Here is an 18,105-nt window from a genome sequence, read left to right as displayed (position 1 = left end):
AATAGGCAGTTGCATGGATGCTGAATGGCCTGAAGAATTTGTTTCTGCATCCAAAGAAATAACAGAAGACTGAGAAACAATCTAATGGAAGGTAGGTAGGTGACATTAAAAAATATTCAGGAAGAGCAGGGTTTAGTATCGCTGAAGATTTCAAAGCATGGAAATATCTATAGGCCACTTTTATCCAGCAGTGGATGTCAAATAACTGGTTAATATGAGTCTACACAATTAGTGCTAACTGTGATTGTTTAAAGAATATAATTTAGAGTGGTCACTAATTGTCAAATAGCCCATTTGGTTTTTACCCCCAAGAAAATTTCGTTTTACAACTTAGAAAATAATTACCCTCATTACCTCCAGGTTGGAAACTACTGCACTAAACGCAGGCAGTGAGGGGGGGGGGGGGGGGGGGCGGCACCAGTCGCTCTCTACATTAACAAATCCAATAATGAATATGCCGATCCCGTGAAGTTACGAGATGAAGGCCATGAAAAAGAAAATTTCCTTCCTTTATACCTCGAATGTTGCATTTACTAACAATCATGTCACCTGAGGCCGGCCTACTGTCTGCACTTTTTAACCTCTAGGGAGATAGTGGAGTCGCGTCGTGTTGCCAGTGTCAAAAGCGAAAGCTACTTCTGGTGTTCTCCAAGGAAGTATCATAGGGTCGTTACCATTCACGATGCATACAAGCGAACGGGTGGTGTTTATCTCTATCAGGCTGTTAAAAAACAACGTACTTGTTCCAGGATCACCTTCCAATTTTTTACAAACGGTGAGAAGAGGGCGCTGTTGAGGTGTGGTGTTACTGTTGTATTAAAATTTGTCATTTGTAACCGACGCAAGGAATGGCAGATCAATAATTGGGGGCGTACTTTATTTGCAGTGAATGTCTATAGAAACAGTGTTGTGAAAAAATAGAAATTTGACTTCAAAGTTTTAGAATGAAACATTAAGTTTACTGTTGCCAGTCACCGTTTATTTAACTACACAGCGCGTTTCGTAGGTTTAAACCTCCAACATCAGGTGGATTTATGTGGGTTTATATGGCACGTATATGTGTTGTGTTACGACTTCGGAGTAACCAGTGGCACTGCTAGTAGAGAAAAACAAAACACTTTTTCAGAAAATGACTCGTAGTATTGTGGAAGACTGACTGACAGGAACCAAGAAAATATAAATGCGAAATAAAAATGCTTCCAGCAGTCGTAGATTCCATTCCCTGCTGTGTTACATCACATCTACCAACACGTGTAAACACTGGGAGAACAAATTGTAAATAACATTAAAGCAAAACAAAGCCCCGTGTAAATCTATTTCCTTACTTAAACACAGATGTAAGTGTTAATATCTCCAGTGTTCCTTCAGTGTTCACGAAGTATCATGATACATGTGATTTAACACGGCAGAGAAAGTAACATGTGGCCAGTAGAAGTATTTTATATCTTTTATTTTAATTTCACCTTTGTATTTTCGTTATTCCTTCCAATTAAAGACACACAGTCGTAACTCAGCACATGACACCACACAAATCCACCTGATAATGGAAGCATATATTCGATATACTTCATGGAAATAAACAGGGATTGGTAACAGTAAACGTGTTAATTCATTCGGTATCAATAACAGTAACAGGAAAACATAATGAAAAAAGTTCGCATTTGAAGATTTTCGTTAGATGAACCACTTTACGATTTTTGTGAATGCCTAACTAGGCAACAGTACCTGGAATCACTCCGTCCGACTTTTGGTAATCAAGCTTATTCAGAAAAGACTGTTTACAGTTGGCGTACAGACGTTTTTGTAGTCGTTCTTCCGTCAGTAAGCAGTGTCGAAAATGTGAACAAAAATCCCTTGTTGTTCCAAAACAGCCAGTGCTGTGTGAGACGAGATCGATATGTGACTTCTTGTGATACACAGAGAAACATTCTCAGGTCTATCGAAGACTGCAGTACACGAAAGTACTGAAAGTTCTCGAAAGTACTGAAAGACGTTTTGTATATGATGTAGCTGTGGAAAACACGTCCGCCCCGATAGTTTAGTGGTCAGCGTGACGAATTGCCATCCTACGGGCCGAGGTTAGATTCCCAGCTGGGTAGGGGATTTTCTCCGCTCAGGGACTGGGTATTGTGCTGTCTCCATCATCATTTCATCCCTGACCGGCGCGCAGGTCGCCCAATGTGGCGTCGGATGTAATAAGACCTGCAACAAGGTGGCCGGACCTGCCCCGCAAGGGACCTCCCGGCGAATGACGCCAAACGCTCATTTCCATTTGTGGAAAAGATCTGCTTCCAAGGGAATTTGCAATGCGTGATCAAAGTTCAAAAACAAGCTCGTATCGGTTGGTGTACGGAGGTGCTCAAAAAAATCGACCAAGCGAATGCAAAACCCATATACAGAATCATAAAATAAGACAAAAGCTTGGAAACTAAGCAGCATGCAACAGCTGGGGTATTTCGAGCCGAGCCAAAACCAATAAAAGCGGATCGTTCGCTAAGCGATTTCTACCAATATGATCACTTACATCTGTAAATATCTTGAACGTGTCCTGATACGCTGAATACACCCTGGCCATTATTTTATATGCTCGAAAAACAGCTAGTGCTAAATGATACACAACAGTGCCTACCACAAGTCATCGGTTAAAGAAGGGTAGACAACCGAAAACTTCGCATGATTATTCATCGTGACAATGTCAGCTGTCACACAGCACACCAGACAGTTGATTATTCGGGGAAAAAAGGTCATCTTGTTAATTTCTAACGTCCCGTCTACAACTAATTTATCGGGTAAGGATTTCATTTTATTCCATTGTGTCAAAAAATGTGCAGAGAGTGATTTTATCATCTCAAAAGTTGCTGCATTATTCCAAAACAATGTTTTTGAGATGCCGACTTAAAAGGAAAACTTCTAGAAGGCATACAATTGGTATGGGTTTTATCCCACGCCCAGGTTCCCGGGTTCGATTCCCGGCGGGGTCAGGGATTTTCTCTCTGCCTCGTGATGGCTGGGTGTTGTGTGATGTCCTTAGGTTAGTTAGGTTTAAGTAGTTCTAAGTTCTAGGGGACTGATGACCATCGCTGCTAAGTCCCATAGTGCTCAGAGCCATTTGAACCATTTGGTATGGGTTTTAGAGGCGATTCGTTTGAGAAGTAATAAAACTACTACTTCTTTCTTCTTATTCTTCTTCTTCTTTCCCGTTTCTCTGGCCAAACACTGTGAGAATCCTGGTCCTTCTTTACTTTGAAGGTTCATAAAATTAAAAATAGTGAGAAAACTTGTTTTATTCAGTGAATAGTCCGATTTTAATTAATGGCTAATAAAGCAGACATCATAATTAATTTTCATTCTAATTAGTATCGTCCTCCGAGTCTTTCACGACGGCATACATGAATAAAGCGTTCTCGGTTTTCCAGCCACGTCAATTGGAATAAAATCCTCGAGCTTTCGGTGGCCACGTACGCCATCGTCATCAGGAGTTCCTGACTACCGGATCTGTTACGGTTTCTCGCGTATACAGGGTGTTACAAAAAGGTACGGCCAAACTTTCAGGAAACATTCCTCACGCACAAAGAAAGAAAATATGTTATGTGGACATGAGTCCAGAAACGCTTACTATCCGTGTTAGAGCGCATTTTATTACTTCTCTTCAAATCACATTAATAATGGAATGGAAACACACAGCAACAGAACGTACCAGCGTGACTTCAAAACTTTGTTACAGGAAATGTTCAAAATGTCCTCCGTTAGCGAGGATACATGCATCCACCCTCTGTCGCATGGAATGCCTGACGCACTGATGCATCCCTAGAGAATGGCGTATTGTATCACAGCCGTCCACAATACGAGCACGAAGAGTCTCTACATTTGGTACCGGGATTGCGTAGACAAGAGCTTTCAAATGCCCCCATAAATGAAAGTCAAGAGGGCTGAGGTCAGGAGAGCGTGGAGGCCATGGAATTGGTCCGCCTCTACCAATCCATCTGTCACCGAATCTGCTGTGGAGAAGCGTACGAACACTTCGACTGAAATGTGCAGGAGCTCCATCGTGCATGAACCACATGTTGTGTCGTACTTGTAAAGGCACATGTTCTAGCAGCACAGTTAGAGTATCCCGTATGAAATCATGATAACGTGCTCCATTGAGCAAGACGGCCGTAATGTCACAGTTTGCAGAGCGTGCTCCTCAAAGTGCTCCATGAAGAAATTTTGCGATTGCTGGAGACAGTGGTGATCCCATGGCTGTGTCGTCAGTCATCTCATAATATTCATCGCAGTACGAAAAGTACGTTGTCGTTAGGACGTGACGGAAAAACTTAATGATTCTAGATGGAAAATGTTGGGCCAAAAGATACAGCGTATCTTGTATTGGCACCCTCGTAATAAGTGACTCAACATCCAGGCTAACCATTAGGTCGTTTGGGCCTATCTTCATTCTCTTGAGTGTCTCAACAAAGTTGTGCGAGTTGACAACATGGTGTTCGCAATGTCCCAATTTTGGTGCTAATAATCCTGCTAAGCAAGTCTGTAGGTGGGTGAACTGATTGCACTAACGATGGGCCTCAGAGGAACACTTTTCTTGTGTATCTTTGGTAATCCATAAAGCCTGGGACCTGGCGGCAAGAGGCGTTAATTTGTTCACCACTTCATCTGGTAACCCAGAATCCTTCAATAACTTCTCTGTCTTTCTGACAATGGCCTGTGTGGGATCACGACTAAGCTTGCGGTACGTGACGTCTTCTAATAAATGTAGCATCTTCAGGTGGTAGTCTGCAGAGTTCAGAACCATGGTGGCATTCCCTTTGTCGGCTGGCAAGACAACCAAGTCTTCATTCTCATGTAATAACCGTAAGCAACGTTGTTCCTCCTGGCTAATATTAGATTTTGGTGGCGTAGCTTTTGCCAGGATATGGCTGGTAGCCTGACGGGCTCAACTGCATCGTGGGAAAGATTCCTAATGCACTGCTCTATTCCACTAATTATATCTCTGTCTCACTGTGATCTAATCTAACTGAAATCTTCCCGTGTCACTAGCGCACTTTAAAGAGGTACATTAAACTTCTGTACGAGTCACCAATATCTAAAAACCGGAGTGTGGTCGCCAATCAGGTTGTAACAACTGGCATACACTCTCTTATATTTGTATGGGATTTAGCAATTTTCGGACCAGTTACTGATAGTAGATATTCGAAATCGTTTTCAGACATTCTGGTAAAATTCTGGAAAAGGTATGTATGGAGCATTGGTTCACGAGTTCAATTTTCTGATGCTTTCCGCTTACTTATTCATAAAGCCGGAATTCTCTCTTTCTATTTTGATTCCTTGTATGATTTAAAAGCGGGAGAGGCCCTCTCACGTCCATTAGCTCGCGTTCGCCCATTTCGGGCAATAGTGTGACACAAAGTAAAAACTTCTGGTCCTGAGATGTATCGCCGCAAACGTTGCCAGGCACCAGTAACGGTAATGTAGTACATGAGGCTGCAATTCGTGCTAGCCGCATTGTTGCCATACAACATTTTCGGGATATTTTGTCGGCAATATGCAGCTTTTATTGCGTACCTTTAGCGCCCTCATGTGGTCTTGCTGTGGGCGCGTGGAGTCTTCCGCAGTCCGAGCACGTACCTCTACCACTCTCTCTCTGTCCTGCGTTGTCAGCGAGCGTGGACATCTGCTGCACCAGCTGCCGCTCAGCGTAATCTGAGTTCGTGCAGGCCGCATTAGGAAGCTAAGGACTTAAGAGCACAATTCAGTCGCTCTTCTCGTGGAATACAACGATACTGTACAAAGTTGTGCCTAAAACTCTCAGAGAAAGAGTGCATGAAACAGTAAAATAAATTTATTCGGCTTACGGCCACTGGCCTCGGAGCTCTTCCAGCGACATTCATACAGCTCCCAGAGGCTGTAAGTAAAGATTTATGGCGGTCCGCGTTTCCTGCATACTACTTCTCATAACTTATAGGACCCATGAAAAACGTAAGTTCCTGCACATTTAGTCCAAAGGCGTCGTGCACGATCCTACTTGAAGGTGTGGCGACCTTACTTACAGTCTTGAATGGAACAGTGGATTATTAATTAATGAGTGTTAATAATTGGGATTTGAAGGGACAGGAAAGAAAGGTACCAAAAACAAAACACGAGAAAAGTCCATGGTTTGAATAGATAGTTTAGCATATCTGATAAATATTTTGCGCTGAAATCAGGGGAAAATAGTGAACTGATAATGATCATCTAGCTTGATAGTTTAAATAATACATTAGTTTATAAAAGATAGGAAATTAATTTCTGAGGATTCTGGAAGGTTACCATTCTCTTATTCAACCGTCTATACTTTGCTCCATCACGTCACTTTCCTTTTCAGATGCGTTACTGATTAGGATGAAAGAACAAATAAACAAGGCCGAAAGAATCGTTTACCTAATGCCGCGCACATTCAAACCTGTGGTGGAAAGGGTCCTAACAGAGTTCACACAATATTTGAACGTACTCAACATAATTTCGACGTGGTTGGACACCGAGAGGCCATCATTATGCAGCCTCTCTTACTTTGTCTTATTAGAAAAGTTAAGGTTTGGGTAAAATCTTCGCAACGCTCGGGGTACGTTTACGTAAACGGTGAAATGCATCTGTAACTTTCAACAACTATTTTCTATTTCCCTATCTTAATGAAAGAACATTGGATTCAACGCGGTTTTACATTAAAAACCAGAACATTTAAAATAAACACCAGATTGTTCTCTAGTACAAAATGGTTCGAATTTACTTGCATTTAAAATGATAGGATATGCGCTCATCACCAAGGTAATTATTCCAGACGATGGACAGGGGTCTTATTATCTCTCATTCATTTTTGGAAGCATGTTTATTATATTATATTATTTACTGTTCACTACAGTAATACAATAACAAGAGTTTCAATTAAGCACTTCCCGAGAAGAGGAACTAGAGTTCCACGAAACTCATTCCGAAAATCACGGTTACGCCAGAACATTTCCAGCACACACGTACTCAATCTGTTCGACATCGTGCGCTCCATGCACTGCATCGTGATAATAATTCGCTCATCATAAGAATTAACATGATGTAAACATTGCACTATGTTTGCTTCCGCGTATGCTGAACCTCATTGGATTTCCGTGGGACTGCAGCCAAGCTGTCTCGAGTATTGTCGAGTACGATAATAAGGGTACGTTTTTTGCTGTGCGTTACGCTAACATCGACTTAGCGATAATGCGGGACAACAGCTTTACCGGCGCATTTAACTTGGACAGCAATGGCTTCGCAGCTGGTACACTAGCCTGCAGCTACAAGGCCAGCTGCAGTTCAGACGTTAAAAGAGACAAGCAAAAGAGCAATAGTGTCTCGAACGTCATTTAATTTTTGAGCAAAATGAAATGATACACTGAAAATATCCCACAATACGCTCCTTAGACGACTAGATGAAAACCACAACATGTTGTCGTTTTTAGCTAACGTACTACTGTAATTAAAAACAAGGATGATGAAAATTCGTGACTTGACCGGGTAATTTTTGTGCATAAGCTAAGCGCAACGTAAGAGAGTATTGAAGGATTTCACTGTATAGTTAAATATTGAAGCCACTGAAGCTATTACTTACAGTCAGTCGTCTGGCAATCTCTTAGCTCGTTCCTTAACCGAATCCGAGAAATACGTTTCAGTTCTGGAAGTGTCACCTGCTACGTGGATAACGAGCCTATCAACAACAGAATCTACGAAGCCAACCAGGCGCAGCATTTTCTCTTCTTATTTTATGACGAGCCGATCTATATTCCGCCAGCATTCGGCAGTGACGTGTGAAAAAGCTGAGTACGTTAGTTGTATTACATCTGACAGCTGAACAGTCTTGCTGCTTCTCGGGAAAAATCCCGCTGCTTGGCTCCAGATCAGTTCTGTTGGGTTCACCTTGTAATGGTACAGTAGCAAATGTAAAAATGCAGCATTTGTATGATGTAATCGATGCTGTGAAAATGATAGTTTTTCGTGTTTCTACGATACTTATCTACCTCTGTGGTATAAAACAGTGGACATAGTCCAAATAAAGAGGATTTGGGTTTTCATATTTGCCTTAAAAAATTAAATTATGTTTTCTAAATTTAAACAACTTTTATAAAACATCCTTAATTGTTGTTGTTGTTGTTGTGGTCTTCAGTCCTGAGACTGGTTTGATGCAGCTCTCCATGTTACTCTATCCTGTGCAAGTTGCTTCATCTCCCAGTACCTACTGCAACCTACATCCTTCTGAATCTGCTTAGTGTATTCATCTCTTGGTCTCCCTCTTCGATTTTCACCCTCCACACTGCCCTCCAATATTAAATTGGTGATCCCTTGATGCCTCAGAACATGTCCTACCAACCGATCCCTTCTTCTTGTCAAGTTGTGCCACAAACTTCTCTTCTCTCCAATCCTATTCAATACTTCCTCATTAGTTACGTGATCTATCCAGCTTATCTTCAGCATTCTTCTGTAACACCACATTTCGAAAGCTCCTATTCTCATCTTGTCCAAACTAGTTATCGTCCATGTTTCACTTCCATACATGGCTATGCTCCATACAAATACTTTCAGAAACGAATACCTGGCACTTAAAATCAATACTCGAACAAATTTCTCTTTTTCAGAAACGCTTTCCTTGCCATTGCCAGCCTACATTTTATATCCTCTCTACTTCGACCATCATCAGTTATTTTGCTCCCCAAATAGCAAAACTCCTTTACTACTTTAAGTGTCTCATTTCCTAATCTAATTCCCTCAGCATCACCCGATTTAATTTGACTACATTCCATTATCCTCGTTTTGCTTTTGTTGATGTTTATCTTATATCCTCCATTCAAGACTCTGTCCATTCCGTTCAATTGCTCTTCCAAGTCCTTTGCGGTCTCTGACAGAATTACAATGTCATCGACGAACCTCAAAGTTTTTACTTCTTCCCCATGAGTTTTAATACCTACTCCAAATTTTTCTTTTGTTTCCTTTACTGCTTGCTCAATACACAGATTGAATAACATCGGGGAGAGGCTACAACCCTGTCTCACTCCTTTCCCAACCACTGCTTCCCTTTCATGCCCCTCGACTCTAATAACTTGCATCTGGTTTCTGTACAAATTGTAAATAGCCTTTCGCTTCCTGTATTTTACCCCTGCCACTTTCAGAATTTGAAAGAGAGTATTCCAGTCAACATTGTCAAAAGCTTTCTCTAAGTCTACAAATGCTAGAAACGTAGGTTTGCCTTTTCTTAATCTTTCTTCTAAGATAAATCGTAAGGTCAGTATTGCCTCACGTGTTCCAGTATTTCTACGGAATCCAAACTGATCTTCCCCGAGGTAGGCTTCTACTAGTTTTTCCATTCGTCTGTAAAGAATTCGCGTTAGTATTTTGCAGCTATGGCTTATTAAACTTATTGTTCGGTAATTTTCACATCTGTCAACACCTGCTTTCTTTGGGATTGGAATTATTATATTCTTCTTGAAGTCTGAGGGTATTTCGCCTGTTTCATACATCTTGCGCACCAGATGGTAGAGTTTTGTCAGGACTGGCTCTCCCAAGGCCGTCAGTAGTTCCAATGGAATGTTGTCTAGTCCGGGGGCCTTGTTTCGACTCAGGTCTTTCAGTGCTCTGTCAAACTCTTCACGCAGTATCGTATCTCCCATTTCATCTTCATCTACATCCTCTTCCATTTCCATAATATTGTCCTCAAGTACATCGCCCTTGTATAGACCCTCTATATACTCCTTCCACCTTTCTGCTTTCCCTTCTTTGCTTAGAACTGGGTTTCCATCTGAACTCTTGATGTTCATACAAGTGGTTCTCTTTTCTCCAAAGGTCTCTCTTTAATTTTCCTTTAGGCTGTATCTATCTTACCCCTAGTGAGATAACCCTCTACATCCTTACATTTGTCCTCTAGCCATCCCTACTTAGCCATTTTGCACTTCCTGTTGATCTCATTTTTGAGACGTTTGTATTCCTTTTTGCCTGGTTCATTTACTGCATTTTTATATTTTCTCCTTTCATCAATTAAATTCAGTATTTCTTCTGTTACCCAAGGATTTCTACTAGCCCTCGTCTTTTTACCTACTTGATCCTCTGCTGCCTTCAGTACCTCATCCCTCAAAGCTACCCATTCTTCTTCTACTGTATTTATTTCCCCCATTCCTAACAATTGTTCCCTTATGCTCTCCCTGAAACTCTGTACAACCTCTGGTTCTTTCAGTTTATCCAGGTCCCATCTCCTTAATTTCCCACATTTTTGCAGTTTCTTCAGTTTTAATCTACAGGTCATAACCAATAGATTGTGGTCAGAGTCCACATCTGCCCCTGGAAATGTCTTACAACTTAAAACCTGGTTCCTAAATCTCTGCCTTACCATTATATAATCTATCTGATACCTTTTAGTATCTCCAGGGTTCTTCCATGTATACAACCTTCTTTCATGATTCTTAAACCAAGTGTTAGCTATGATTAAGTTGTGCTCTGTGCAAAATTCCTTAATTAAGAATTGGTATTTGAAATGGAAACAGGAATTTCTCGTCAGTATGTAATTAGGAACAAGAAGACGAACATTATTCATAAACAATGATGAGTTTTATAATTACGATATCGTGGGTAGATTTGAACCTACGCACGAATAACTGCATTTTCTTCCCCTTCTTTACGCTACTGGCTGCGCTACACGTTCCATGTAGTTCAAGTTATCAACTACACTGTATACAACCCTGGGAACACTTCAAAGCCACCGAGCGAGGTGGCGCAGTGGTTAGTATCCTGATTTAGGTTTTCCGTGATTTCCCTAAATCGTTTCAGGCAAATGCCGCGATGGTTCCTTTGAAAGGGCACGGCCGATTTCCTTCCCAATCCTTCCCTAACCCGAGCTTGCGCTCCGTCTCTAATGACCTCGTTGTCGACGGGACGTTAAACACTAACCACCACCACCACCACTTCAAAGCCGATTATCTCCGTCAATTTATGAAAAACGTTACGAACATCGCTTTTCCCGGTACTTTTTAACCGTGTTCCACGCGCGTGTTTCAGTACGGAACAGAAAGCAGCCTCAGCCATTTTCACATTGCGCATTAACAGCGTGACAATCAGACCACAACGCTGCAGAGGCTGTAACTGTACACGATTTTGAAATAAAAACTATATAGCTAAAGCGTAATTAGGAAAAACGTTGATGGCTGTTAATACATTTGAATATCTTAAAGTTTTATTTAACGTTAACTTGGTAATAAATATGACCTACTTCCAAGAGCACAACAACACCAGTGTACGAGTGCTACAGCTTCTGAACAATCATCGCGTTTGTGTTTGTTTACATCAGGTTTATTCTTATGATAAACGGCTTATAGCACCATGAGAATTCCCTACAACAACGATTAATGTCGCCAACGCAGAAACTCGTTACAGTGATCAACAGAAAACCGATCGAAAGGAAACCAGCCTGAGCGTTTTCACACTCACGATGGCTATGGGCTCTGAGCATTATGGGACTTAACTTCTGAAGTCATTAGTCCCCTAGAACTTGGAACTATTTATTCCTAACTAATCTAAGAACATCACACACATCCATGCCCGAGGCAGGATTCGAAGCTACGATCGTAGCGGTCGCGCGGTTCCAGACTGTAGCGCCTAGAACATCTGTGCCACCCCGGTCAGCACGATGGTTAATTTTAACAGAAGTTGTCATAAGGAATCTCATGCAATAATCAACTACAAGAGAGGTACCCACCTTCAACTGGTTACTGCGATGATCAAAGTTCACCACATTACATTTTCCAACACAAGTCGAAATACCGCAAAAAATTTATTATCTGTCAGCAAACAATTCCATTTCATAGTTAGACACAAGTAAAAGGAACTGAAAACAATAAATCACAAAATTAACACATTCTGATACCTTTCTCCCAAGATCAGACAGAGCTGCGCTAGAAAGGACGTGTGTCCGCTTACCGAGCAAGCCAAGAAGTGTCTGAAAACGACCCCCACTAGCCAACTGGCTCCTGTGCTTAAAAAAGGTGGTGGGAGAAGATACGTTGAGGTTGAAATGTCCATACAGTTTTCTCGCGCCTATATTAGTTTTTCTGTCTTTGTCATGGCCCATTGCATTCACTGTCTCATATGTATTCTTGTTTAAACTCCCACACAGTTGTCCAACGACACTCATGGAATACAGGATAAAGGAAAAATTGTATCCACTAGGACAAGTGATTCAAAACAAATTGCTTGGTCCATAATTTCTAAAGAGATTTAGTACAGTGATGCCACGATGAAGGCTAGCATGATAGACTCGTCAAAGGCGCGACGAATTTAATTTTAATCGCTTGAAGTATGTTTAGTTATAGCTTTCTCTGTAATGGCGCCTGCGTGAAAAAATAGCGTACTCGGCATGAGTGGCCCAGTAAGGCAAGATTTGCATCAGAAAATGAATATAATGACTCAGATACTTTATTGCTTTCATAAAGGCATAAACTAAACACGTTATCAGATATGCAAGAGTCCTAATTTCAAAAATACACTCCTGGAAATGGAAAAAAGAACACATTGACACCGGTGTGTCAGACCCACCATACTTGCTCCGGACACTGCGAGAGGGCTGTACAAGCAATGATCACACGCACGGCACAGCGGACACACCAGGAACCGCGGTGTTGGCCGTCGAATGGCGCTAGCTGCGCAGCATTTGTGCACCGCCGCCGTCAGTGTCAGCCAGTTTGCCGTGGCATACGGAGCTCCATCGCAGTCTTTAACACTGGTAGCATGCCGCGACAGCGTGGACGTGAACCGTATGTGCAGTTGACGGACTTTGAGCGAGGGCGTATAGTGGGCATGCGGGAGGCCGGGTGGACGTACCGCCAAATTGCTCAACACGTGGGGCGTGAGGTCTCCACAGTTCATCGATGTTGTCGCCAGTGGTCGGCGGAAGGTGCACGTGCCCGTCTACCTGGGACCGGACCGCAGCGACGCACGGATGCACGCCAAGACCGTAGGATCGTATGCAGTGCCGTAGGGGGCCGCACCGCCACTTCCCAGCAAATTAGGGACACTGTTGCTCCTGGGGTATCGGCGAGGACCATTCGCAACCGTCTCCATGAAGCTGGGCTACGGTCCCGCACACCGTTAGGCCGTCTTCCGCTCACACCCCAACATCCTGCAGCCCGCCTCCAGTGGTGTCGCGACAGGCGTGAATGGAGGGACGAATGGAGACGTGTCGTCTTCAGCGATGAGAGTCGCTTCTGCCTTGGTGCCAATGATGGTCGTATGCGTGTTTGGCGCCGTGCAGGTGAGCGCCACAATCAGGACTGCATACGACCGAGGCACACAGGGCCAACACCCGGCATCATGGTGTGGGGAGCGATCTCCTACACTGGCCGTACACCTCTGGTGATCGTCGAGGGGACACTGAATAGTGCACGGTACATCCAAACCGTCATCGAACCCATCGTTCTACCATTCCTAGACCGGCAAGGGAACTTGCTGTTCCAACAGGACAATGCACGTCCGCATGTATCCCGTGCCACCCAACGTGCTCTAGAAGGTGTAAGTCAACTATCCTGGCCAGCAAGATCTCCGGATGTGACCCCCATTGAGCATGTTTGGGACTGGATGAAGCGTCGTCTCACGCGGTCTGCACGTCCAGCACGAACGCTGGTCCAACTGAGGCGCCAGGTGGAAATGGCATGGCAAGCCGTTCCACAGGACTACGTCCAGCATCTCTACGATCGTCACCATGGGAGAATAGCAGCCTGCATTGCTGCGAAAGGTGGATATACACTGTACTAGTGCCGACATTGTGCATGCTCTGTTGCCTGTGTCTATGTGGCTGTGGTTCTGTCAGTGTGATCATGTGATGTATCTGACCCCAGGAATGTGTCAATAAAGTTTCCCCTTCCTGGGACAATGAATTCACGGTGTTCTTATTTCAATTTCCAAGAGTGTAGTTGTACCGACCGTAATGACGGACAAGTAGAGGGTAAGATTGCAACTGATAAAACTTATATTAACTGCAGGAAAGGAAACAGTTCTAAATATAAAAGATGGTTTCAGTGGTAACAAATAACATTTTAGATAAATTAACAATTATTACGTTTATTGCAGACCTCTTAGTAGGGAACGTAGACTGCGTTCTGCTAGGTCACCGGTGCTACTCGAAAAGGTCCAATGTCTCTTTTATCAGACAAAAGAAAATTGCCAGAGTATATGCAGGGTGTTACAAAAAGGTACGGCCAAACTTTCAGGAACCATTCCTCACACACAAAGAAAAAAAAATGTTATGCGGACATGTGTCCGGAAACGCTTACTTTCCATGTTAGGGCTTATTTTATTACTTCTCTTCAAATCACATTAATCATGGAATGGAAACACACAGCAACAGAACGTACCAGCGTGACTTCAAACACTTTGTTACAGGAAATGTTCGAAATGTCCTCCTTTAGCGAGGATACATGCATCCACACTCCGTCGCATGGAATCTCCGATGCGCTGATGCAGCCCTGGAGAATGGCGTATTGCATCACAGCCGTCCACGATACGAGCACGAAGAGTCTCTACATTTGGTACCGGGGTTGCGTAGACAAGAGCTTTCAAATGCCCCCATAAATGGGGGTCAAGAGGGTTGAGGTCAGAAGAGCGTGGAGCCCAAAGAATTGGTCCGCCTCTACCAATCCATCGGTCACCGAATCTGTTGTTGAGAAGCGTACGAACACCTCGACTGAAATGTGCAGGATCTCCATCGTGCATGAACCACATGTTGTGTCGTACTTGTAAAGGCACATGTTCAGCAGCACAGGTAGAGTATCCCGTATGAAATCATGATAACGTCCTCCATTGAGCGTAGATGGAAGAACATGGGACCCAATAAAGACATCACCAACAATGCCTGCCCAAACGTGTACAGAAAATCTGTGTTGATGACGTGATTGCACAATTGCGTGAGGATTCTCGTTAGCGCACACATGTTGATTGGGCCAACTGGCGGCGAATCGAGGAAGTACACATACTCACGATACTAAAATGACTCTAACCTGGAAATTAAGCGTTTCCGGACACATGCCCACATAACATCTTTTCTTTATTTGTGTGTGAGGAATGTTTCCTGAAAGTTTGGTCGTACCTTTTTGTAACACCCTGTATTGTCTTCTTTAGTCATTGTCTCCACAGATGATAAATCATGCTTTTTATCTTTGGTCTTTTCACTCGATGCACGTCACATGAAAAAATGTCAATGTTTTTTCACATATTACAGAAAAGTATTAAAGCATACGCCAGGAGACGGCACAGGGCCAAAGGACTTCGTTCAGTATTTGCAAAGGAGCCATGAGGTCGAGTCGAGAGAAGCGATGTACACACAGGGTGGTCAGAAACAGTTTGAAGAGCTTGTAAGAGCGTCGCAGGCGACGTTGTGCTAAGAAATAATTGGTAAGGAATATTTGATACGTTGTGTTATTTCCGAGTTATTTAGCACTGAAGTTAGCCAATCACGTCGTCGCATGCGTAAATTCAATCAGCCTTTCAGAGACATTCTCGCCAACGTGCTCTTCATTTGGTTTCCTCAAACCGAACAAATGTAGCTTATGCTCATCTAGCTTAAATTTGTCACTTCCAAAAAAAAGACACATTGTAACTGACAATGAGAGTTTCAACAGGTGGCAACGCACAGACCCACAGATGTCTTTGCGCTGCTGTGTTTTAATGCGTGCTAATGCTCGACTTTGCGCACGCAACGGCGTGACTGCTAACTTCAGTGCTAAATAATTCGGAAACGGCGCAAAGTCTCAAATATTTTCTTATTTCCCAGCTCAGCACAACCTACCCGGCAACACCCTTAGAATCTTTTCAGACTGTTCCTGACCATTCTGTATGAGGCACAGTCACATGAAAACAAGACAGGTGGAAAGAAGAAAGTCACCTGTTTATTATTTCTAAAGTAATCGTCATGACTGTCAACACATTTATCGCACTGTGAAACAGGACGGTCAGTGGCTTCATGGAAAAATGTTTTCGGTTGCCTAATGAACCATGATTGCACCTCTTCGCTCGAAGCAAATCGACGGGCACGAATGTCTTTTTTTCAGGGCTCCAAAAATACGGAAAAAGGATGTATGGAGGACGTGTAAGGGTTTCCCAGCGAAAGTTCTGCAGCATAGTCGAAACAACCTTGGCAACATGTGGTCCGCTTGGGTACAGTCGTTGTTTCGTAGGCAACCGCAAACATTTTTTGGTGAGGGCATTGAGCGTCTTGTCTCACAGTGGAATAATGTGTTACCATTTATGGCAATTACGTTTGAAACAATAAACAGTTACAAGGTAGCATTTTTTCGCGTATATATTTTCACGCGAATTTCGTTGACAATGTGCTTTCTGTACCTCGTTAAATTCACGTAATTTCTAGCATCACACAAATGGAGTATAAATTAAGTAAAATGTTTTCAATTGTGTAGACAAAGGCGACTTAGTAGTTAAAATGTAAATATTTATATGTGTTGTTTCTGTTCTTATCCAAGAGAAGAGACATAATTTGAATATCAGCAGCCATATACACTCCTGGAAATTGAAATAAAAACACCGTGAATTCATTGTACCAGGAAGGGGAAACTTTATTGGCACATTCCTGGGGTCAGATAAATCACATGATCACACTGACAGAACCACAGGCTCATAGACACAGGCAACAGAGCATGCACAATGTCGGCACTAGTACAGTGTATATCCACCTTTCGCAGCAATGCAGGCTGTTATTCTCCCATGGAGACGATCATAGAGATGCTGGATGTAGTCCTGTGGAACGGCTTGCCATGCCATTTCCAGCTGGCGCCTCAGTTGGATCAGCGTTCGTGCTGAACGTGCAGACCGCGTGAGACGACGCTTCATCCAGTCCAAAACATGCTCAATGGGCGACAGATCCGGAAATCTTGCTGGCCAGGGTAGTTGACTTACACCTTCTAGAGCACGTTGGGTGGCACGGGATACATGCGGACGTGCATTGTCCTGTTGGAACAGCAAGTTCCCTTGCCGGTCTAGGAATGGTAGAACGATGGGTTCGATGACGGTTTGGAGGTACCGTGCACTATTCAGTGTCCCCTCGACGATCACCAGAGGTGTACGGCCAGTATAGGAGATCGCTCCCCACACCATGATGCTAGGTGTTGGCCCTGTGTGCCTCGGTCGTATGCAGTCCTGATTGTGGCGCTCACCTGCACGGCGCCAAACACGCATACGACCATCATTGGCACCAAGGCAGAAGCGACTCTCATCGCTGAAGACGGTCCCCTACGGCACTGCGTAGGATCCTACGGTCTTGGCGTGCATCCGTGCGTCGCTGCGGTCCGGTCCCAGGTCGACGGGCACGTGCACCTTCCGCCGACCACTGGCGACAACGTCGATGTACTGTGGAGACCTCACGCCCCACGTGTTGAGCAATTCGGCGGTACGTCCACCTGGCCTCCCGCATGCCCACTATACGCCCTCGCTCAAAGTCCCTCAACTGCACATACGGTTCACGTCCACGCTGTCGCGGCATGCTACCAGTGCTCCCCGATGGAGCTCCGTATGCCACGGCAAACTGGCTGACACTGACGGCGGCGGTGCATAAATGCTGCGCAGCTAGCGCCATTCGACGGCCAACACCGCGGTTCCTGGTGTGTCCGCTGTGCCGTGCGTGTGATCATTGCTTGTACAGCCCTCTCGCAGTGTCCAGAGCAAGTAAGGTGGGTCTGACACACCGGTGTCAATGTGTTCTTTTTTCCATTTCCAGGAGTGTATATATAAAGAGAAATTTTCAGAACTCATCTGCATACGCGCATTGCATTACATGCGACGGCGACATGTGAAAATTTGTGCCTGACCAGATCTCGAACCTGGGTGCTCCACATGTCTAGAACAGTTGCCTTAACCGCCTAGGTCATCCGAGCATGTTATTAGAGTCGCGCAAGGCTTGGAAGAGTGAGTGCATCTGCTCAGCGGATATCATTTCGCCGTCAAGGCGCATATACACTCATCAGCTCCATTACACTACTGGCCATTAAATTGCTACACCAAGAAGAAATGCAGATTATAAACGGGTATTCTTTGGACAAGTATAATATACTAGAACAGACA

At 43.7% G+C, this 18,105-nt stretch overlaps 1 protein-coding gene across 4 annotated transcripts in view; it reads left to right on the top strand.

Annotated features, from left to right (window-relative positions):
- The window catches only part of LOC126284612 (solute carrier family 35 member G1), a 461,728-nt gene that overhangs the window by 327,155 nt on the left and 116,468 nt on the right, over window positions 1-18,105 (top strand). The gene's annotated exons all lie outside the window — the stretch shown is intronic.

This window comes from Schistocerca gregaria, chromosome 8, assembly GCF_023897955.1.
Source record: "Schistocerca gregaria isolate iqSchGreg1 chromosome 8, iqSchGreg1.2, whole genome shotgun sequence".
Lineage (NCBI taxonomy): Eukaryota > Metazoa > Arthropoda > Insecta > Orthoptera > Acrididae > Schistocerca > Schistocerca gregaria.
Note: the sequence above shows the minus strand (reverse complement) of the source record. Positions and strands in the feature narration are given on the sequence as shown.